We start from the raw sequence: 23,813 nt of genomic DNA, 5'->3' as shown, positions 1-23,813 counted from the left end.
CCAATTCGTACCCATTAAGATTTGTTATATCATAAGAAAAATAAAAAAGTGCTGACCAAAATTATGGAAAAATTGGAGCCCTTGCATACTACTGATGGGAATGCAAAATGGTATAACCACTTTGGAAAATAGGCAGTTCCTCAAAACTTAAACATAGAATTAGAGCCCCTGGGTGGCTCAGTCGGTTGAGCGTCCGACTTCAGCTCAGGTCATGATCTCACAGCTTGTGAGTTCGAGCCCCACGTCAGGCTCTGTGCTGACAGCTTGGAGCCTAGAGCCTGCTTCGGATTCTATGTCTCCCTCTCCCTCTGCCCCCAACCCACTCGCATTCTGTCTCTGTCTCTCTCAAAAATAAATCAACATTAAAAAAATAAACATAGAATTACTGGATGGCCATAAATTATAAACAGGTACTCAAACAAAACTTATATACAAGTGTTCATAGCAGCACTATTCCTAATATTCAAAAGTAGGAAACAACTCAAATATCCATCAATTGATGAAACGATAAATATAATGCACTATTATTTGGCGATACAAATCAAAGAAATGCATGTACATACTACTACATGAATAAAGTTTATAAACATGCTAAGTGAAAGAAGCCAGACACAAAAGTCACACATTACGTGATTTCATTTATATGAAATGTCTGAATAGAAAGAGCCATAGAAACAAACAGCAAAGTAGTGGCATCTGGGAACAAGTAGGAGGGAGGAAGGGAAAGTGGCTACATAATGAATATGAGGCTCCCCTTGAAGTGATGAAACTGTTCTTGAACCTAGTAGGGTCCTTGTCATATGACATTGTGACTAAATATAGCTAATGATAAATTTTCTTTTGTGTATTTTACTAAACACAAAACAAAACAAACCCCAAAGCAAAAGAAACAAAATCAGCCAGTGACCCGAAGAATCTGTGTTTTCACAGAAGAAAAAAAAAAAAAAAATATATATATATGCAAACATGGAGGACATATTACAACTTTAAAAACTTACAGGAAGTGATCTAAGCATTTTTATCTACCACCCATTGCTAATAATACCCTTAATGGGCCTAGTCATCTTATTAAAATATATTCTAATATTTTAGAAGCTCTAAAAATAAATTTAAATTATATGTTTTCATGTTTGAAGATGTTTTCATACCTTGTCCCCCTTCTCTCCATTCTTACCTGCTCTTGCATTGCCCTAAAATATATGAAAAACCTGATTAAATTAGTGATATCCTAGAAAGTAGTGTTGCTTCATGTTCTACTAAAGAAGCAACACTTACAAATAGGTTCCTAGCTTTGGGCCCATTATATTTACTGGACCATTTTAATTAGGATAGTTGCTTTCTCTGGCCATGGAATTTTCCATAACAGAATTTACTTGGATGTCTCCTAGTGTCCTGAACTAGTCAATGCACTGTACCTAAACAAATAGGTAATTTTGCTTCAACCATGTGCTCTTAGTTTTGCTCTAACAGGAAGTTTCCTTCAAATCTATTAAAATGTGTTCATGCTCACCATCTGAAGATAACAATTTTGTTGTCTTCTCATGTCATGAGTCTGTCCTTTATATATACAACAAGGTTCAGGGTTGGATTAGCTGGCAGAGAAGTTCTGGGAGGTTTTAAGAATTACAGCTATGTCTGAATTATGATCACTCAGGATATAGGTTCACTAACATTTTAGGCAGATCTCAAGCTCTAGACAAAACTTGATGACAGAGAATCAAAAACAGTAAAATCATAGAAGATGATTCCTTAAACTGGGTCAAAGTGGTCCATTTCAGAATCAAAAAGCTGAGACATCTCAAAAGTACAGTGGAATTTGCACTTCATTTGTGAACACAAATTTTCAATATTTTTCAAACTGGAATTATTAAAACTTGGTCAAAATCACAGCTGCTTGTTCTGTAAACACACTATGTAGCTCTGCTTTCTCCAATTCTAAATTTTTGGCTGTGTTAAATCCTTCGAGAAAAATGGAGAAAATGCATCTCCTTCAAACTAGTCTTTATTGCCTTGCCTATGAAATAGCTCCATGAGAGAAAGGCAATTAGCTTGGAAAAAAAAAAAAAAAAAAAAGACAAGGTTATCATCATGCTTCCTGCAACCTTAGACTTTCCTGGCTTAACTCCACTATCTTTCATTTATTACAGGTCTTCTTTCTACCTTGAGGTCTATGTGAGGACATTCAAGAAGTCACTTAGAGTATCCAGACTTGAGGCTGATAATATTGCACCAGACATTTTTAAAACCTGGATAAAGTCACAAGAGAACCTAGTTTATTGTCCAAGAGATTGCTAAGGTTTGGCTTCATCACGTAAGTTTCTGGTGGCATGATGGAGATTGTGAAAAACAAATAAAATATTAAAAAAAAATAAGTTATTGGCAGTGGTGGATGATATCTAGAACAGATTTACCTAAGCAGGTTCTGTTGTGTTTCATTCTGAAGACAGTGTTCTTTGGGGAAAATTCCAAGACATAAAAATGATATTCTTATTAAAGTCTCCAAGATGTAGTTTTGTTTTCTATACCTCCAGATATTGTTCCGTTATTGTTTTAAGCATCTGAATTTTTTATGAGTATTTACAGTTATTCTAATTTCCCTGTTCTAGAGCTCATATTAATAATATTTGTAGAACATAAAGGAACTTTATATCATCTACAAAGAATCTCAGAAAGCAAAGAATGCTATATTAATATGTTTATATGCTTTTTCCTTGAGATAAGTAGTTTTTAAAATACCTTCTATATTTTATTGTAGCATAAGCACAAATACATAATTTTGAACTTACTAGTCTGAGGCAATACCTGCCATCACGTAGCCTCAGTAAAGACTTAATGTTTGTGCATAAGCATGTGTTTTAAGTGTGCATGTGACACATTGCATTATTGCACACGTGGTATGTTATTATGTGTGATTGACTAAATCTTTCTACAACTGTTTATAGGGGGTTATCTCCTGAGAAGTCTAGCAGCAGTAAAAGAAAGAAAGAACCTGATTTTAGAGCCATGTAGTTGAGATCAAGTTACATCTTCAGGATGTCATTGTATTTTTATTTATAATGTAGTCAAGGACAGAAGTTGATAACAATTTTCTGCTGCCTTCAAATTAAGATTCTCTCTTTTGAATTGTGGTAACAGAATGTTTCCAGATCTCTGTGTGGCCACTTCAATGGTGTATTCCAGTGGATTCCAAACGCTAGTGTGTACAGAACTACTGGGAGTCTCACTAAGACAGAGATTGCAGGGCCCACATCTGAAGAGTCTGAGTTGCTAATTCCGAGGTGAAACCCGAGAACTAACAAGTTCCCAGATGACATTTAATCATTTTATCTATTTGAGATAGTTTCACACAGGTCGTGAGATGAGTCTCTCACTTGTGTTCTCCTCCCAGGAAGACCAGCCTTGCACCCGCACTCTCACTGCCTAGTTCTCCTACCTTCCCATGAAATATTCCCTGAGTACCGTTATGTCTTCCTTCTAGGCCCCCAAGATCCTCTCTATTTACTACTCTATGCAGCACTTGCACAGGCTTAAATGAAAGCCATATTTTTAAAAAAAATTATTGGGGAACCTGAGTGGCTCAGTTGGTTAAATGTCTGACTTTAGCTCAGCTCATGATCTCATGGTTTTGGGTTTGAGCCCCACGTGGGGCTCGGCACTGACAGCACAGAACCTGCTTGGGATTCTCTCTTACTCTTTCTATGCCCCGCCCCCACTTGCTCGTGCACGTGCATGCGTGATCTCTTTAAACTTTAAAAAACATTAAACTTTAAAAAATAATAATAATAAAAAAAATAAAAAGCATTAAACTTTAAAAAATTATTTTTTCCACACACTTTCAATACACCTTTCTCTAGTTACTATCTTTTCTATTTCTTCCCCCTTTTAAAACTCTTACGAACTTTTCAGTTACCTGTTTATTCATCGTCTCACATTTCTCACCTCAACATATTCTCAACATGCCTCTCTGGCTTCATATCTAAAAGTTCCTAAGAATAATTTTTAAACAACTTTTACTGCAATTCAGACACCATTTGATGTTTAAAAAATCCTCTTGAGTTTTCTTTTTCTAGTTTCTATACCACCATAATCTCATGTTTTCCTCTACTTCTTTGACAACTTCTTTTCCGTCCGTTTTGCTTATTCTTCTTTCTTTGCATAACAAGTGCTTGAGGTTCCGAATCCTCTAATTTCAATAAGTTCCTTTTCTCACTCTATATCACCTTTAAACAAATTCATTCACTCCGGTGATTTCCATTTTCAGCTATAGGCCAACAACTTCCAAGTTTTTAATTCCAGCTTTGATTAATTTTTGAGTACCAGACCCACAATTAAACTGCATACTAGGTGCTCTGAACTTAACATACCTCATGCATAATATTCCCCTAAAATGGTTTGTCATTCCAATATTCTCTGTCTCATTGAGGGGTACCATCATCATTTACCCACTCATTCATTCCAGAAACACCTAACTTATCCTCAACATCTCCTTTCTTTTCACCCAGCTTCATACAATTAGTCACCGAGCTTTGTCAATTTCACCCCTCCTATCCTCAAATTCTCCATCCACCCCAGTGATCCCAGGCTGACTTCATTCAATGTTTTTCTCACTAAAACCATTGCCTTCTTTAACTTCATCTCCTCATTCTAGAAAGAATCATTATTGAACAATGCAATCTAAACATGCTACATTTTCCCTACTTAAAACATGTTTGTCCCTTTACATTGTTCTTAGGACAAAGCCCAGACTTTATGGCATGACTCACAAGATATTTTTTACCTGTTATTTTATACCTGATATTTTACCACACTTGTTTACAATTTAAACATATTGATTACCTTTAAAAATCAAATGATCTTTAAATAATAACTTTAATAAATATTGAATGTACTCTAAATATCATGCCATGCCATATACGACTTGGAAAACATTTCTAATTAGCAAAATTTGAACAATAGAAATATAATTGTAAAAGATCTTAAAAAAGTGCAATATTAATTTGGTGCCACAAAAGCAGTGTTACATTTTTTAAAAGGAATATGTATAATTACACACTTTCACACACACATATGTGACTTTAGAGAATGACTGATTTGATACTACATGTATATTAAATTGTCTGCAGTTGAACATTGTGATTCTATTAGCTGTCAATTCCACAGAAATAGTCAAATTTGTTTTACAGTGATGAATAACCATAGTTATTCTTTTAAAGAGTTGCATATCTTTAGAATTTTTTCCTATGGCTATTTCTGAATCTCTCTCTTCAACCCAACGAGTAATAAATTGACATTTTTGCTAATGAAGTGATAGTTTGGTACATTTGACACACCTTGTTCATAGATGAAGCATTCATATTTCTCCCTTATCAAATAAGAATCTTTTTTTTAAAGTTTATATACTTCTATTGATAGAGGGAAGGAGAGGAAGAGAGAGTGGGAGAAAGCGAATCCCAAGCAGGCTCTGCACTGTCAATGCAGAGCCTGACGTGGGGCACAAACTCACGAACCATGAGATTATGACCTGAACAGAGATCACAAGTTGGATGCTCAACTGACTGAGCCACCAGGAGTCTGCCCAATAATAATCTTTAAGTTAAATTTATTTAAATCCAACAATATGTCATATTTCATGCATGAGCCTTTCAGAGGTCCTCATATAAGATGGAATGGTAATGACAGCCATGCTTCTGTGAATGTTCTGGCTCAAGAAAAGAAATGTCTTTAGGAAACCTATCATCAAAGATTCAAGACCATCAAAGTTAAGATTTACTAAGTCATGCTCTTACTTTTGCTATACTGTCTTATGTATGCTTTTGGTCTCATGCAAGTAAAAAAAAAAATACTGTCCATAAACAGTATAATTTCTGTATCTTGCCTGTTCAAAAATAAAAGAAGTCAACTATATATTCAATTCTTTTTTATCTTTTTTGCTTCAGGTTTTGTAAAGATGTTGCTCATTGACATAACATTATCTTCACCCTCACCATTTTTAATTTTAAAATTACCTCGTGTATGACATGAGTCTGACATATACATTGTAAACCAACAGTGAATATGACAATATTAGTACTGGAGAATACATGTTTAAATACTTGAGTTTATAATTTATGATAAGGATAAGCTTCCAAATTTAAACATCACCTGCATATGATTTATTAGCTTTATGTTTAAGTGTAACAAAGAGAACAGCAAATAGAAAAAAGCCATACATAACTAGTCACTAGTAATAATTAAGCAATAGTTACTTTTCATCTAAGAAGTATATTACTATAGACTATTACTCTCAATGAACATGAAATGACTTTGAGTGATCAAAGTCTGGGCGTACTAAATAATAGTCACATTTTGTTATGTATTATTTCACAAAGGAAAGTGTGCAAATACGGAGAGGTTAGCAAAAAAGGAGAAATATGAATTTCTACAACACTTGATTTCATAATTGTTGGGAAATAATTCTGTGGGGGAGAAATCACCCTCAAAGTTACATTCTCAATATTTACTTACAGACAAAAGGAAGATGAGACAGACACAAAACAATATTAATGTGATCTGAGACAGTCTCCTTTGAGATTTCCATTGTTCATACAATTTTGCCTATGGCAATGACACAATTTATTTGATATACAGCATTAATATGCATGAATAAATAGACTTGATATGAGTATCAGAATAAGCAAGGCTACTGTGATAACATCCAAATATAATCCTTAGGCAAACATAAGACAGTGTAAAGCAAACCATTGAAAAGTAGATTCATTAAGAACTAGCATCATATTTATGTAATTGTTTTCCTTAAATCTACAAGGAAGTTCAACTTTTGTTCACTCTAAGATAAAAAAAAAAAATTCTGACAAAATCTAAGCTTTGGAAGTCAAAGTATGCTTCTTTTGGATAAAATCCTATTTCAGAATTTGAACTAACAACATACTTTTTTACTTTATCTGGTTCTACTTAACTGTCAATTATTAATTAGGAATTATCTTGGCTCCCACCAATTATCTTTGAATGACATTAATTATTTCTCAGGTTTCAACAGATTTTTGCCACTCTTTATCTGATGAATTAGCACAATACATATTAATTTTTAAAATAGCATATGATTATTTTCTACTGCTTTCCCTTCACAATGTAAATGTAAATCTTATTAACTTTTCTCAATTACCAACACAGAAAGCCAATTAAAGTAACAGTAAGTGAGAGAGGAAAATAACAAACAGAAAAGAAGTAAGAAACAAAAAAAATAAGTAGAAGAAAAGAAATTTTCATTGTGTGTTAATGCATATTGAAGCTGACCTAAATCTTGTAAGAATAAAGATAGTGCAATGTATTACCTAACGAAGACTTTTATTTATTTGTTTTGGTCATATATACCACTTTATTAATTATGCAATTGAGTTCTGTGCGTAAAGCTAGCGTCACTGTTCCTGTAATTTTCAGGGAAGGAAAACTCTGACAAATTGTGCGGCAAAGTAACAAGGGAGATGGACGGATTACTACAGACACAAAATTACTTTAGACCCAGGGTTTTGATCCTTGGGTTTGCCATTCCAGAAAATGGATTTGATATCTCTGGAGCAAGCTTATACCAGCCCCAAATCATGAGATTCACAAGAGACTGACATATAAAGTACAAGTTCCATTTGTTGGTTACAAGGAGAAAAGTAATTCTGACAAACAGGTTGGGATCCTCATGACAGCAGGACTGATGCCTCCCCATAGTCACATCTACCTAGGAAGAAAACAGATAAGGTTGCTTCCAGAACATGAAATCAGAGAGGGAAGATGAGTAGGTTATAATTCATAGAATCATTGATCCGTAATAGTCAATTCAGTCATTTTTTTGCCCAAGAGCACCCCTGCTTATGAACAAAATTATGATTTTTTTTGCATTTAGATAAAAAGCATATCTCAAAAAAGTTCCAAAGTAATATCATGCAGAACATGTTAGAATAGATTTAAAAATTGTACAATATCCATCCAATGAAATATTTATGGCATTGAGAACGATCGAGTAGATATGTGTAAAATAACAGATAAATGTCAAAAAAAAATCCAATGTTGGGCTGCTGGGTGGCTCAGTCAGTTACACAGCCGACTCTTGATTTTGGCTCAGGTCATAATCTTGTGGTTCATGAGATTGAGCCCTGCCCTGTGAGCATGGAGCCTGCGTGGAATCTCTCTCTCCCTCTCTCTCTGCCCCTCCCCCTCTCACATGCTCGCTTTCTCTAAAAATGAATTAAAAAATAAAACTTGAAAATAATTTTCAGTGTTGAGTGAAAAAAGCAAAAGGTAATAATCCATTTAGTATAATATTACGGATACAAAATTCAACACATACAAAATGTAACAGTACTACATTTAAAAACACTCATTTATAGTAATACTATTTTTAATACTTTTATCATTTATATTCATTTATTTTTTGAGAGATACAGAGACAGCATGAGCAGGGGAGGGGCAGAGAGAGCGAGACAGAGGGAGAGTGAAACCTAAGCGGGTCGATGTGGGGCTGAACTCACAAAACCATGAGATCATGACCTGAGCTGAAACCAAAAGTTGACACTTGAACTGACTGAGCCACCCAGGTGCCCCAGTAATACTATTTTTAAAAGCAGAAGAGTCATAAGCACAAAATTTAGAAATGTACTTGATATTAGAGGAAAGGCGGTAGGATTCAAAGGTCACTTGAGTATTGAGAACTACTTTTTCAGCTCATTTGATTTTCAGATGTGTTAGGTTTATATGTAGATATTTGTTGGTTATTAATATATACACATATGAAACCATATATTCTATCATATATCCAAGATGATACTTGGTGGAGATTCCATAGGTAGATAAATTCAAAAGGTGGCAAGTACAACTACAGTTCAGTTGACATTCTGGCCGCTTGTATTACAATCAGGCTAATTTTATTCAATGCCACAAACCACAAATTGGAAAAACAATAGCTTTCATCTTTGATTTTATGTTCTTCAGTAGTTTCATTTCAAACTAAGACTGATGAATTTCCTTTTCATTCTCAATAGTTTTTCTTGCCTTTTACTTGTTTCCCATCTCCCAGAATGGAACCCTACTTTGTAAAAATTCAGAAACAAAATTTATCAAGCATTAGCTTTTTTTTTTTTTTTTTTTAACATTGGGATGAACATTTTAATCTGACAGTAGCACATAATACCATACAGGCAGTACTTCTAGCTCCAAGAGTCCCCTTCCAGTTTACAAGGAAGTTATCAAAAATAACCAGATTTGCTACAGCCTGGTCCCCTGCCCCTGGAAGGGACAGGGAACGGAATGGGCAAAGCACTGAGGTCTGCTTTCTTGCCACTCATAGATCCAGTTCTGAGCTCAGCTTTTGTAATCTACCAGCTCCTCAGGCTGAAACCGCAAGCCAATCTCCTTCTCTGCAATCTCCATGGAATTGCTGCATGGATAAGCTTCTCCTGCCAGCTTGGATGCACAAGTTTCAACAGATTATACTAGGTATGGAGCCCACAGGATTGGTCTCCCTGAGCATCACTCAGCCTGTCTCTGCCACATCCAGTCCCTCTAAGATCATGGCAACCACAGGACCTGATTGCATGGACTTCACCAGGCCAGCAAAGAATGGTCAGTTCTTTAGGTCAATGCAGTGTTCCTTAAAAAGCCTGAATTAATCTCATAGCAATGAAATGGAATCCTTTTTGCTGAAAACGCTTGATCTCCCCAACAAGGCTGTGCTGGACCCCATTGGGCTTGATGGCAATGAAGGTGTGTTCGCTGTTGGCCGTGACCCCTCTAGCTGCTCCGGCTGCAACCAATGGCAACACTTACTGTTAGCTTTTGATGTCACATATCATTTTCATGTCCTCTACTGGACCATCAAAATAACTGAAAAATTGCAGGCTCTAAAGTGGCCACGTAATTAAGACCAAATATCACGGCTTTGATCTCCCTGGCCTCATGAATTCAGAACCGATGTGGACTTGGGTGCCTAGCCCATATCCACATGGATGATGATGATAAAATGCCCTTTTTGTAATCTACTCCTACCATGAAGTACATATGAGCCCTGAGGAAAGGAGATATTGTGAGAGTGGATCCTTGGATACACACAAAAAATACCTCAACTAACTTAGATTAAATTACTTTCTTCTGTTGGAATAACAGCTTGAATTACAAATGAATTTTAGTTAATCAAAATGAAAAAAAAAAAAAAAAGAGAATGTCTCTTAAAAGCTGAGGTTTTGCTGAGTTCCTGGGTGGCTCAGTCGATTAAATGTCGGACTTCGGCACAGGTCATGATCTCACAGACTCTGAGTTCCAGCCCTGCTTGGGGCTCTGTGCTGACAGCTCAGGGCCTGGAGCCTGCTTTGGATTGTCTCCCGCTGTCTCTGCCACTCCTCTACTCATGCTTGCTCACCCTCTCTCAAAAAGAAATAAACATTAAACAACTTTTTTTTTTTAAAGAACTGAGGTTTTGCTTAGGAAAATTTATGCCCAATAAAGATACTTGAGGCATAGAAAATTTGTTTGTTACGCTTTTCATCCATAAACAAAGCCTGATAATTTCCTTTTTCATTTGTTTTGAAGATTAATAAGAAAAACAAAATTCTAACTGTTTGGGCTAGCTAGTGACTTCTGCTTAATCCACACAGGGACATTCACAGAATATGACTATTGGATGTGTTTGCATTATAGGTTTTGCCATAACAAAATTGAGGGTGAGACTTGTGTGATATAGCTAATATCTCCAAAATTCTTGGGCTAAGGCATATTTCTGAGTTTCTCCTGTCCCTGATTATCAACTGGGCTTATAGTCACTCCCAAATTCCATAGCATTTTTGTGATCAGCTTTTGACCCAGGGACTTTAGTTATTATCTGTTTACAAATTTATTTCACATTTAGTTCATGGAATACTTGAAAACAACTGTAGTATTATTTTAAATTAATGCCAACATCAGTTTAAGATCTATAAATTTTGTGAAGTATTTTCTGATTAAAATGTACTGAAAGAGCTAGCTGGTTTATTCTCCTCCAAATTACTCTTGCCATAAGCACAGACACACTGAAAACTATGAAATTTCAACTGTATTTTGTATGGAAAGACATATACTTAGTTTGTCACTAGAATACAAAGAAGGCCAGAGTGACTATAGCAAAATGAGAGAAAGGAGAATTAGGTCCAAAAATGGGGCCAAAGTGGAGTGGTCATATCCCATGAGGATGTGTAACCTACGCATAGTTTAAATTGTAAAATGAGGTAAAACACATGCTAGAATATTTACACTGAGAAATGTGATCAACTTATTCAAGGATCACCCTGGCTGCTAGGTGAAGAATTGAAAATGGAGTGCAGTGCAAATTGATGATGCTACTAAATTTATAATGCTGAATATTCTAGAAATATAGAATCTTCTACCAAAAGAATTATGATTTGGTCTACCAATATGTTAAAAAACAATATAGTATTGATACAAAAATTGATAGATGGGTTGACGATTTAAAGGTCCTTGGGGCAAAAGTTGACAGAGAAAATAGTGGAAAAGAATGACAGCTCAGAAATTGACCAATGTGTACATAATATATATATATATATATATACGTTTTTTTTTAAGTTTTATTTATTTTTGGGACAGAGAGAGACACAGCATGAATGGGGGAGGGTCAGAGAGAGAAGGAGACACAGAATCTGAAACAGGCTCCAGGCTCCGAGCTGTCAGCACAGAGCCCACGCGGGGCTCGAACTCACGGACCGCGAGATCATGACCTGAGCCAAAGTCGGCCGCTCAACCGACTGAGCCACCCAGGCGCCCCTATGCATAAGTTTTAAAATACCCAAATTAATTAAATTCAGTGATAGTCAAACATTGCTGAAAATTTGGGCCACCTGCATGGCTCAGTCTGTTGACCATTCGGATCTTCACTTGATCTTAGCCAAAAGGCCGAGAAGCGATTGACCATTCGGATCTTAATTTTGGCTCAGGTCATGATCCCAGGGCCGTGGGATTAAACCCAAGTCAGGCTCCATGCTGAGCAGGGAGCCTTCTTAAGATTCTCTTCCTTCCCCCCTCTCTCTCTCTCCCTCTGTACTTCTCTGTGGCTCATACTTTCTCTCTCTCTAAAATAAAATTTAAAAAAAGTACAAAACATTGTCAAAAAATTAAGAAATAATATAAAAAATGTCATTCACATCTTACATCCGAACTTATAGTTTAAAAAATATAAAGAAAAAGATGTGTCTATGTATGGAATTTTGTGAAGGAAAGTATTTCCTAAACATATTAAAATTCTTTTAAAGCGACATAGATTTTTAAAGATTATAAAAACACAAAGTCAAAAGCAAAATTAAATGATATATGTACAATAGCAAAACAGTTAGACAACCATGAAAAAGAATTAGTATCTTTTTTAAGGAAAATTATCTTATCAAACACAAATGCAAATGGTAATACATCTACAGAAAGAAGTACAAGATCATCAAAAGAAAGGAAGATCAGTAAGAATATAAAAATTCCAAATCGTTGTTTATTAAATGTATGCGGATGAAATGAAAACAAATGTGGTCATGAGGTGTCAAATTTTCTCTTTTCTAAATATTTTTAAGACAGAAAGTGCGCACGCGTGTACACACACACACACACACACACACACACACACACACACACACGAGTGAGCACGCGCGCGCGCGCCCACGTGGGGGAAGGCTGGGGGGAGGGGACAGAGGATCTGAAGCAGGCTCTGTGCTGACAGCAGAGAGCCAGACGCGGGGCTGAGCTCAGGAACAGTGAGATCATGACCTGAGCCTAAGTTGGGCACTCAACCAACTAAGCCACCCAGAGGCTCCTCAAATTTTCGAAATGCTTGTTCTCTCATAAACTGCTAGTGAGAATACTGACTGATAAAAGATTCTTTAGAGAGCAATTAGAATTTTAAAAATATGTACTTTTTACTGTAATTACATTTCTACAAATTACGCTGTAAAAATAGAGGATATGTTTAAGGATGTCCCCCAAACAATATTATATTGAGGCATTGGAAATTAACAAGTTATTTAAATAAAGTATGGCAGGACAGGATTAAATAATGTGTAACCAATATTATGGATATTTTCAAAAGCTATTAATGATGCAGACTACTTTCTTGAATGCAATGTTACCTAAAATTCAGGATGTAAAATGATTGCAACCACATTAAAATCATGCATGTGCTTAGATGTGGCAATGAGGGCAGAGTGTCTATAATCATGGCATTAAGGGCATTTGCTTTGCCCTCAAATTAGGAAGGTCTGGATCACGGTTCTGAAACCTGCCAGCTGTGATACCTTAAGCAATTCACTCTCTGTGACCTTGGCAATATTAATATGTGCCTAAGCTTGGCTTTACAGAAAATGGAATAATAGTAATATATGGCACTTTGTGAAAATTTATTTCATGATATCATGAAAAGAGAGGAAAAGAGAGCCAATAACAGTGTTTTACATTTTATATATGATTTCCATTTTGTACGTAAGAAACACTTCTGTTTCCACCAAAAAAATAAAAAATGTGAATATTTACTGTATTTTGGAAGCCTTTTTCTACCCCTCTTTCATCATACCCCTTACAGTTGCTCCCTACAAGCAGCTGTTCTCCTTAAATTCATGTCGAGCATTCTTTTGAGCTGTATTGTTTAACTGTCTGCTTTTGAACTTTATGCGTTTGTGAAGATACCATAAAGTTTCAAACGTAATTCGCTTCCTTTTCTTAATATTACATTTTTAAGATTCATCATGGTTGACACGCATGGCTTGTTGATTTATTTTCACTGTGCATACTATTCATTGAATGAATGTATGATGATTAATCATTCTATTATTGATGACATTAGGCTGTTTCCACTTTTTTTAGATATTACAAAAAACATTCTTATATATGTCTTCTATGCACCCATGCCAGATTGTCTATAGATATCTATAGAATTGAAATTGTTGGGTTGTATACACACACACACACACACACACACACATTAAAGGAGAGGTGTACAAAACAATACGAGGCTCCTTACACTATTCAAAACAGAGATAGTTTTGTAGAGAGGGAGCTTTGTCTGTAATGCCGAGAACTTAAAATTAACACATCCCCACCAGAAAATGGCATGTTCTAACAATGCTTTTGTAGAACCCAAATGTTCTATCTGGCTGACACATTTCGCATTTGAGGTTACTGATGTGATAGTATCTCCTCTCGTGGGTACTATTTTCCCCGCCCATATCCATGCTTTAGGCATGAAGTGAAAGAAACAGTGATTTCTCAAATAGCAAATGTTTCAGGCAAGCCATTTTCTTTGTTTAAGTGTAACATCATCAATTCATTATCAGCATTATTGTTGACAATATATACTCTATTAGTTTATAAAACCTAACCAGGTATCAATAGCTCAACCACCATCAGCATTTCCTTGACTGCTTTATGGTATGGATTGAGTGGGCTGTGTATTAATTCCAGTTTTGTTTTAATGATACAGAGAGACGTGCTCAGGCTTTTAAATTACTGCAGCAATGCAGCTGGAAAAATTAAAGCAATTTCACCTCGAACCGAGGTAAACAAATCATTTTCACCCCGTTTTCAGCTTTCATTCCTTCAAAAAGGTATAGGACAGCAGCCTTTCTTTACAGCATATTACAACATTAATTATTCTCTGGATAAAAATAAGGAATAAAGAATACAGTGGGTGAGGTATTTTTAACTGGATTTGAACATGGATAATTAACAGGCAAGAAACGATGTTTCTGCTCATAGCTAATTTTTTATTATAATTTCTTTTGTTGGAAAATGTGCAAAACTTTAGTTTCTCTCAATCTCTGAATGGCTCCCATCTATTCTAAAGCTGAGAGAAAAATCTGTGAAATGTTTAGAAAAACTTCCTAAATATTAGTGTCTTTGGACACTAATGTGTTCATTGTGAAAAGAAGGGGGGGAAATCACATAAAAGCGATTCCAACTAAAAATAGCTATGCTATGTTGGTTTAGCTGAATTACAGCCAGGAGAAAATTTTAACAGGAGAAGGGATGAGAACAATAGTCATCATTCCAGACTCTAAAAGGACAGAGGAGTATCCTGGTATAAGCTGTAAAAATTTGTATGATTTTTACAAATCTTTTTTTTTCAAATGGATACTGCTGAAATAAGTCTAGGTTTGCCTTGAACATGCAGGGGCACACACTCTGAAGTCTTTCCCTTATTTACCAGGGTGACCATGGGTCACCATGACTTGGACTGTCTGAGACCGTCCTAAGGGACAACCTTGGTGAAGATGGAGAAGGGATAATTGAGGACAATTGACCTAACTAAATAAGGTAACTAAAACAAGGCAATGCACTTTTCTATATTAGACATCAACCTGTCTGAATGTATGAGAAGATCTAAGTAATGATCGTATCTAAATTGATTTTAATTTTTCTCATGTAACAAGAACTGAAAAGTATTTCATCTGGGGCCAATATGGTGGTTTGAAAATGTGGTCAGTGATACAGTACTGTCAAAACTTCCACTCAGTCATCTTGGGATGGTGGTTTATATCCTTCATCTTGTCACCTCATGGTTACATAACAGCTGCTTTACCACCACCATCTTCATTTTAGGAATAAGTGAAAGGGCATGCCAGTGAGAGGCCCTTCTCTTACACAGGACTTTCCTAGGAGGCTCTTCCAATGACTTCTACTCTCATCTTATTTTTCACAAGATTATATTACAACAGACGTCTTTGTTCCCACCTTTTGAAAGAACTATTACAATTGTGAAATAAGATGTACTGAATCATGTTGGTAAACAGATCTTTTTTCATGAATTAAAAAAAAATTATAACCAAACTCCTACATGCAGAGGGCACAATATAGTTGCCAAGCTGGGGGTGGAGGAAAGGGGGAGATGCTGGTCAAAGGGTAAAACATTTAGTTATAAGGTGAATAACTTTCAGGGATCTAATATAAAGTCAGATGACCATACTTAACCATACTGTATCGGACACTCGCAAGTTGCTACGAGAGTAAATCTTAAATATCTCATCATTAGAAAAAAAGGTTATTGTGTGAGTTGATGCAAGGTGTTAGCTAATGCTATAGTTGTAATCATTTCACAACATTTAAGTGCATCAATTCAGCACATTTTGTACACTTTAAATTTATGCAATATTATATATCTCATAAACACTGAAAAAAAGGAAACTACTCAAAAACTGAGAGGGGCACGTGGGTGGCTCAGTCAGTTAAGCATCTGACACTTGATTTCCACTAAGGTCATGAAAGATCTCATGGTCCTGAGATTGAGGCTGGCATTGGGCTCTGTGTTGGGTGTGGAGCCTGCTTGAGATTCTCTCTCTTCTCCTTCTGCCCCTCCCCTCTTTCAAGAGAGGGAGAGAGAGAGAGAGAGAGAGAGAGAGAGAGCAAAGTTATGATTAATTTTATTTGTCCACCTGGTAGGTGTTTTTTGGATGACATTAATGTTTAATTTAGTGAACTCTGAGTACAGCAGATTGTTCTCCATAGTGTGGATGGGCCTCATCCAATCAGTTGAAGTCTTGCATGTTACAAAAAGGCCAGCCTCCCAATTCTCCAGAAAACAGCTGGTTGACTTCACCAGTTCTCCTAGATCTCCAGTCTGCTCACTCACACTGTGTATTTTGTACTCATTAACTTGTGTAATCATATGATCCAATTACTTACAATAAATCTCCTATTTAGGCATGTATTGTATTGTTTCTGTTTCTCTGGAGAACTGGAATAATATGAGAGTCATATGAATGGAATCAATGAATGGAGCTCCACATGCATGGAGCTTTATGTCTTCTCCAAGCTCTTCCATTCCTATGATGATTTTTTTTCTTGCCCTTGATCGGTATTTTACATTCTTCTTCATACAGATTTTCTGCTTTTCTTCTTAAATTTATTCTTAAGTACTTTAAACTGTCTTGTTTTCCATCCATTGTAACTCCTGATTATTATTTACAATCATGCAGGCTCTTTTTTTCTGCATATTAATTTTATACTTAGCCACTTCACAAAATTATCTCACTTTTTGTACTAATTTTACATATAATTATTTTTAGAATTTCAAGCGTACAAAAATATTGAAAACTAATGATAATTTTGTGTCAACTTTTTAAAATGTTTACCCATTATGTTTTCTCTTTCTTAATTGCTTGACTAGTACCTGCAGTATAATAGTATCCTTGTCCTTGACATTAAAAGAAATATTTCTCAAATGTGATATAATATTTTAAAATAACAAGTAAAATAGTAAGTTTTGCAGGTTGAAGCCACCTTTTGTCTTCATATTTCTAGCCTACCAAAATCACCACTATGACTACAAATATAATGGTATACAATAGGTATAAAAATATAACTTTTAGTGAAATAAATGACAAAACCATGAGGTCCATTTAGCAACCCCTTTCTACCATCACACTTTATAATCGCATCAATATCCTCAAGACATCTGACTGCCAGTTACCTTGTTTCAAAGTGGGCAGAATTTCCTCTCTTGCTCATTTAGTGTTACAGTTTTGCAGAGGAGATCTCAAAGATCACATCTTGTGCTCTCAAGGTCAGAGAGTATTTCCGTTAAATAGTTCTTTCTGTGATCATGTTATTACTTACACATGTGCCAGGTGAATGGTGGAGGTTTAGACCTCTCAATATACCGCCACTATTCTCTGCATCATGAATTCCATCCTCTTCAACAACCAGCCACCTGAAGTGGCCTTATTGGCATATCTACTTCTTTCTCCCCAAAGAACATGTTCTTTTAGCAGCGGCTCCAAACCCTCCATTGCAAGGAAATTGGATGTACTACTGTTCTATTTTTCATAGTTTTATGCACAATTATTGTGTCCCTCTGAAATTCATATATTGAAGCACTAATTTCCAAAGTGGTGATAAAGGATGTGGAGCCTTTGGGAAGTAATTAAGTTTTTATGCCATCACTAGGGTGGAGCCTTTAGAAAAAGAGAAGAAAATACCAGGATTTCCTTTCTCCAGCACGTGAGGCTATAGAAGAAGGTGACCATCAGCATCCACAATCTGGAAAGAGGGCCTTCACCATGAATCAAATCTACTGGCACCTGGATGTCGAACTTCCTAGCCTCTGGAAGTGTGAGAAAAAATTGTGTATTGTTGAAGCCAGCCAGTCTATGGTATTTTGGTAACAGCAACCCAAACTGACAGACGCATATGTTCTCAGATTTTTCTGAAACCAGAGGTGAAGTTAAGCTAGGAAATCTTGCCAAAATACATACAGCATTCCATTTATTATATTTTTGTTACACAGATGGCACACAGAGGCTCAGGGATTAAGTAAACTCTGAAAAATCAATCACATAGCTGGTAAGTGTTAGAGCCATGATTCATACCCAGAACTGTCTGAAGCCAAAGCACTTGTTCTTTCTAGTATACTACATTCTTTGTAAAAACTGGAATATAGCTGGGGCACCAGGGTGGCTTAGTTGGTTAAGCGATTGACTCTTGATTTTGGTTCAGGTCACGAACTCATGGTTTCATGGGTTCGAGCCCTGCCATTGGGCTCTGAACGCTGACCACGCGCAGAACCTGTTTGGGATTTTCTCTCTCCCTCTCTCTCTCTCTCCCTCTCCCCGACTTGCGCTCTTTCTCTCAAAAAATAACAAACTGGAATAGAGCCAAAAATATAAATAATGTTGCCATTAAATTGTATAAAATCAATAACAATGAATCAAATTACATGTCATCATAGAAAACAAGCACATTGGAGCTACACGCCTATCTACGGAGTTTGGCACTAGGGTGGACAGACTATCTTATCTTAAAGGAGAGAGAATACTGTAAGAAATATTTTGAGAGATTTCAAATACATAAAAATAGAGAAAGAATGCAATAGAGACTTTCTTCTCCGTGGACACAGCATCCAGTTTCAACAACTACTATCCCAGGGCCATCCCATACCATCTTCTCCCTGGCAAGGTATCATGTTCCAGTAGATCCTAGGCTTCCATTCCATTTCACCTGCGAATAGTTCAGTAGTATCAATAAAAGATGAGACTTTAACAACAACATAAAAATGATACCATAACCATATCCTTAAAAACACACTAAACAATTATCACTAACAGTCAGTGAAGATTCAAGTTTCCCCGGAAATCTCAAAAATGGATTCTTTGAATCAGGATCTAATCAAGATTTTCTCACTTTAAATATTTTTTAACCTCATTTTTACTCCCTACCTTTTTGTTTTCCCTGTACTTTGTTGTTGTTGTTGTCATTAAGAAACCATGTTGCCATTACATTATTTTGCTGGGGTTTACAAAATTGTGACATATTAATTCAACTATTTTTCTTAATTTATTATATGAATATTTTTTGTTAAAAAAAAAATCTCCCTTAACTATTTGAACACCCTGAGGTCAGAGGTCACACAACACAGGGTAAAAATTCGACTTTTCCTCCCATAAGTACTATTTTTTAGGAAAGTAGCCAACGAGGTGTTTTTTTGTTTGTTTTTGTTTTTGTTTTTTGTTTTTTGTTTTGATCTGCAAACTATTACAAATACTTAGATTTAAATGTATTTGATACAATTCACTCTAAGACTATTACTTTCACTGCTTCCTAGGTAGTCCTATTTTTGGCCAATAGTAGTCTCTTTACCTTTGTTCCTGGACCCTCAGTCGATTTTCATAACTACTTTGCATTCTGATCCACCATGTTATGGGGATCAGGCTTATCTTGCGTGCTTCCCCCATTCTTGGAATCAGCCATTTTTTTCATACATCTTTGTATTTTTTATTGGGAAGTAGTTTTTCAGATACCGTAGTCTGGTTTATGGGTGTTCTTTGCTACTATTTGTGTTTGTTTTGGAGAAAATATGCCCTAAATTCATACTTATATCTCAAGATTAAATTTGGGAGAATAGGGTTTTGTATTTGATATGTTTGATTTAGTTTGCATCTATTTTCTCTAATGATGATAATATTGCATCGAATTATGAAATTTACGATAATTAGTGAAGCAATCTATGACATAATAACTTAAACATTTAAAATTTAATTATGTAAAGAGACGTTAATAAAGTGAAAGATAAAGATAATATGAAATGTCATAAAAATCCCAACAGCAGTGTGTATTCCTGTGTGTGTGTATGCATGCGTGTGCATGTGCAATAATTAAAACATTTGTTTGGAAGTACAAAGGATTTTAAATAGCTAAGCAAATGTTTAAGAAAGAAAAAAAACTTTTTTCCAGTTATCTGTTCTTAAAATAGTGCATAGTAGGAGGAGTACAAATTACTATTTTGTAAAATCATTTGAAATATTCTTTTCTGGGATTTTTTGCCATCTTGATACACAGGATATTTATTTCATTTTGGCTTTGATTTTAAAATTCAATTAATTTTTTGAAATATATGTTAATTTTTATATCTGTATTTGACTTTGAGTTGATAAATATTCCACATAGTTTTATCTATCCACACATATATGTATTTACAAGTTATAAAGTCAACTTCACAAATTAAGGTATAGTTAGAGAAATACAGGCTCTCTTTGGCTTCTACTGTTTTTCCTATTTTTTTTCCTTTCTCTTTTTTTTTAATAACCATGGGCACAATATTTCTTTTAATTTTTTTTAATGTTTTTTTTGAGAGAGAGAGAGACGGAGCGTCAGTGGGGGAGAAGCAGAGAGAGAGGCAGACACAGAATCTGAAGCAGACTACAGGCTCTGAGCTGTCAGCTCAAACCCATGGGGCTCAAACCCATGAACCATGAGATCATGATCTGAGCCAAAGTTGGACATCTAACCGACTGAGCCGCCCAGGCACACCTCTTTGGTTTTCTTACAATATATTTTGGAGATTACTCCATAGAATTTGATAGCACTATGTTTACACTGTTTCTTACTGGCAAACATTTCTGCTACTTGTGGTCTTTTTGGTGGCACAGAAAAACTACAATGGAGAGCTTTCTGGAAAAGTCTTTCCAACTTTTTCTGGGTATATCTACAGGAGAGATTTCTTGTATGTGGGATCACTGTATCAAAGCTTGGATGTATAGGTAATTTTATTAGGTACTGTGTGATTCACTTCCATGGGTGCTGTGTGATTTTGCATTCCTCACAGCAATCTGTAGAGTGTCTATTCTCCATAGGAACATAAATATGTTTTCAAGTTTTGTGATTTCTGCCAATGTGATACATACATATCTCTTCATAGTTTATTTTGAAATTCTTTTCAAGTACAGTTGAGCATCTTTTATGTGATCAGGAGCCACTTCACTTGTATTTATTTGTGACCACTCTGATTACATGTATGTAACATTTATAACTATATTAAGTAGATGATAGAAAGTGATGAATGGAAAAGTGGATAGATAGACAAAAAGTTATTAACTATTACAAATTTAATTATTTTTCTTTAGTTATTATTTTATTTGCTTATGATGCTCCTGTCTGCAATGCTTTTTTTTTTCAGCATCACTAAGTCCAAATTATCACTTCTTTCTTTTTTATATCTAAATTTTAACTCATAATTATAAAACTTTCTTTATATAAAAGTAATATAGCATTCAGTTTATATTTTCTCTAGCATTTGTATGGATATAATTTATACCTATAAAATTGCACACTATTTTAAGTGTATAATCTGATGAGTTTTGACAAATGAAACGCTTAACCACTATTCCACTTGACATTATAACCATTCCATCATTCCAGAAAGCTCCACTGCTGCATTTTACAATCTCTCAACCATTTTATACTATAGGCAACCACCTAACCACATTTTATCTAGACTGATGTCTTTGGCGTTCATCAGTGATGAGAGTATCTGACATTCTTTTAAAATATTGTTGACGATAAACATTTCTATTCCCAACTAATGGTTATTGTAAGTAAAGATTTATTGAAATTCACATGAAATACTTGTATGAAAAATACTTTCTTTCTCTTGGGAAAACACCTAGGCATGGAATTGGTAGCTCCCATGATAAGTGCTTTAGCTATGCACAACCTGCCAAACTTCATTTCCAAAGTGTTTGTACCATTTTATAGTTTGAGCAGCAATGCAAGAGAGTCTTAAATGTTTCACATCCTCACCAATACCTGATATTGTCAATCTTCCTAAATGTAGCCCATGCAGTGAGTTCTTAGTGATATATCAAAGTGTTTGAAATCTCCACTTCTCTGATTACAAATTATGTTAAGCTTACTTCAAAGAGCTTATTAGATATTCATAAACCTTTAATGAAATGTCTTCTCAAGTCTTTTTCATTTGTCTGAAAGCTTGTTGATTTTACTATTGAGTTATTGGAGTTATTTATATATTATGTTTAAAATTCTATTGTTTGGTATATGAACTATGAATGTATTTTCCTAGTCTGTGACTTACTCTTTTTCTTTTTTATAGTATTTTTTGAGGAGTAGATTTAAATTTCAATGTAATTTACTTTTCTTTTAGGTCTACAATATATTCCAAGTGTTTGTTGCTGTTGTTGTTGTTTTTGAGCATGGTGTTAGGCAGGGGTCAAGCTTAGAGTCTTTCCATAGATATATATCCAGTTGTTCAGCGTCATGTATTGAAAATACTAAACATTAAATATTTAATGACATTTGTGCCTTTGTTGAAGATTAAATGACTACATATGTGTGGGTCTATTTCTTTATGTTCTGTTCTTTTGATCACATGTCTTTAATTACTCTATGTCTTGAAGTAAAGTAGTTTAAGATCTCCATCTTTACTCTTCACTATTTTATATCCTTTGCATTTCCAAGTGCGTTTTTTAATTACCGCCCAAATTTTCAGATGTGTGAAAGTGCACGCACACCAACACACACGTGCACCTTTACACAACCACTGGGATTTTGATGGCACTTTCTTTGTATCCTTACTGAGGAGAACGCATCTCTCAAATCCTTGAGTTTTCTAATCACTGAACATATTATGTGTGTATATTTTATTTGGATCTTCTTCAAATTCGTTTAGTAATATTTTGTTTTTCTTAGTGTAGGAATACTGAATATTCTTGATTAAATTTGTTCCTGAGTATCTTATGTTAAACATTTTTTTATTATTTTCCAATAATTGTGTATCATCTCAATTTTTGCTGCTGACCCACAGAAATACCATTGAATTTTGTAAATTATCTTATATCCTGAGGTTTTCTTTAATTTAGTTATTGTCCCATCAACTAAGTCAGTGAATTTCATCCCTGAGGAAATCTTCTCCTACATAGTTATATCCATATATCTCAAGTGCAGAAAAGATCCAGAGAGGAATATTTGGTTGGAAGGAAAATAATATTTAAGGAATTTGATTTATTTATTTTTCTTATCTGAGTATCATTGAAACACAATGTTACGTTAGTTTCAGGTGTACAATATAGTGATTCAACTTCTCTATACATTAAGCTATGGTCTCCACAAGTGCAGCTACCGTCTGTCACCATACAATGCTATGATATTATCACTGCCCATATTCCTTGTGCTGTGCCTTTTATTCTTGTGTTGTGTTCATTTTGTAACCGGAAATCTTAGAAAAGAATACAGGCAGTAATTTCCCTGACATTGGCTATAGCAACATTTTTCTGGATATGTCTCCTGAGGCAAGAGAAACAAAAACAAAAATAAACTCGTGGGACTACATCAAAGTAAAAAGCTTTTGCATAACAAAGGAAACTATCAGCAAAACAAAAAGGCAACCTGCTGAATGGGAGAAGATATTTGCAAATGATGTATCTGGTAAGGCGTTAATATCCAAAATATATAAAGAACTTATACAACTCAACATACACACACACACACACAAATACTATTAAAAAATAAGCAGAGGACCTGAT

The 23,813-nt window shown here is 35.1% G+C and overlaps 1 pseudogene; it reads right to left on the bottom strand.

Moving 5' to 3' along the window:
- Window positions 1–9,252: 9,252 nt before the first annotated feature.
- Window positions 9,253–23,813, bottom strand: part of LOC109264243 (nucleoside diphosphate kinase A-like) — a 32,455-nt pseudogene continuing 17,894 nt past the window's right edge.

Source organism: Panthera pardus, unplaced genomic scaffold (genome assembly GCF_024362965.1).
Source record: "Panthera pardus isolate Hobbes unplaced genomic scaffold, ASM2436296v1 HiC_scaffold_22, whole genome shotgun sequence".
Lineage (NCBI taxonomy): Eukaryota > Metazoa > Chordata > Mammalia > Carnivora > Felidae > Panthera > Panthera pardus.
Note: the sequence above shows the minus strand (reverse complement) of the source record. Positions and strands in the feature narration are given on the sequence as shown.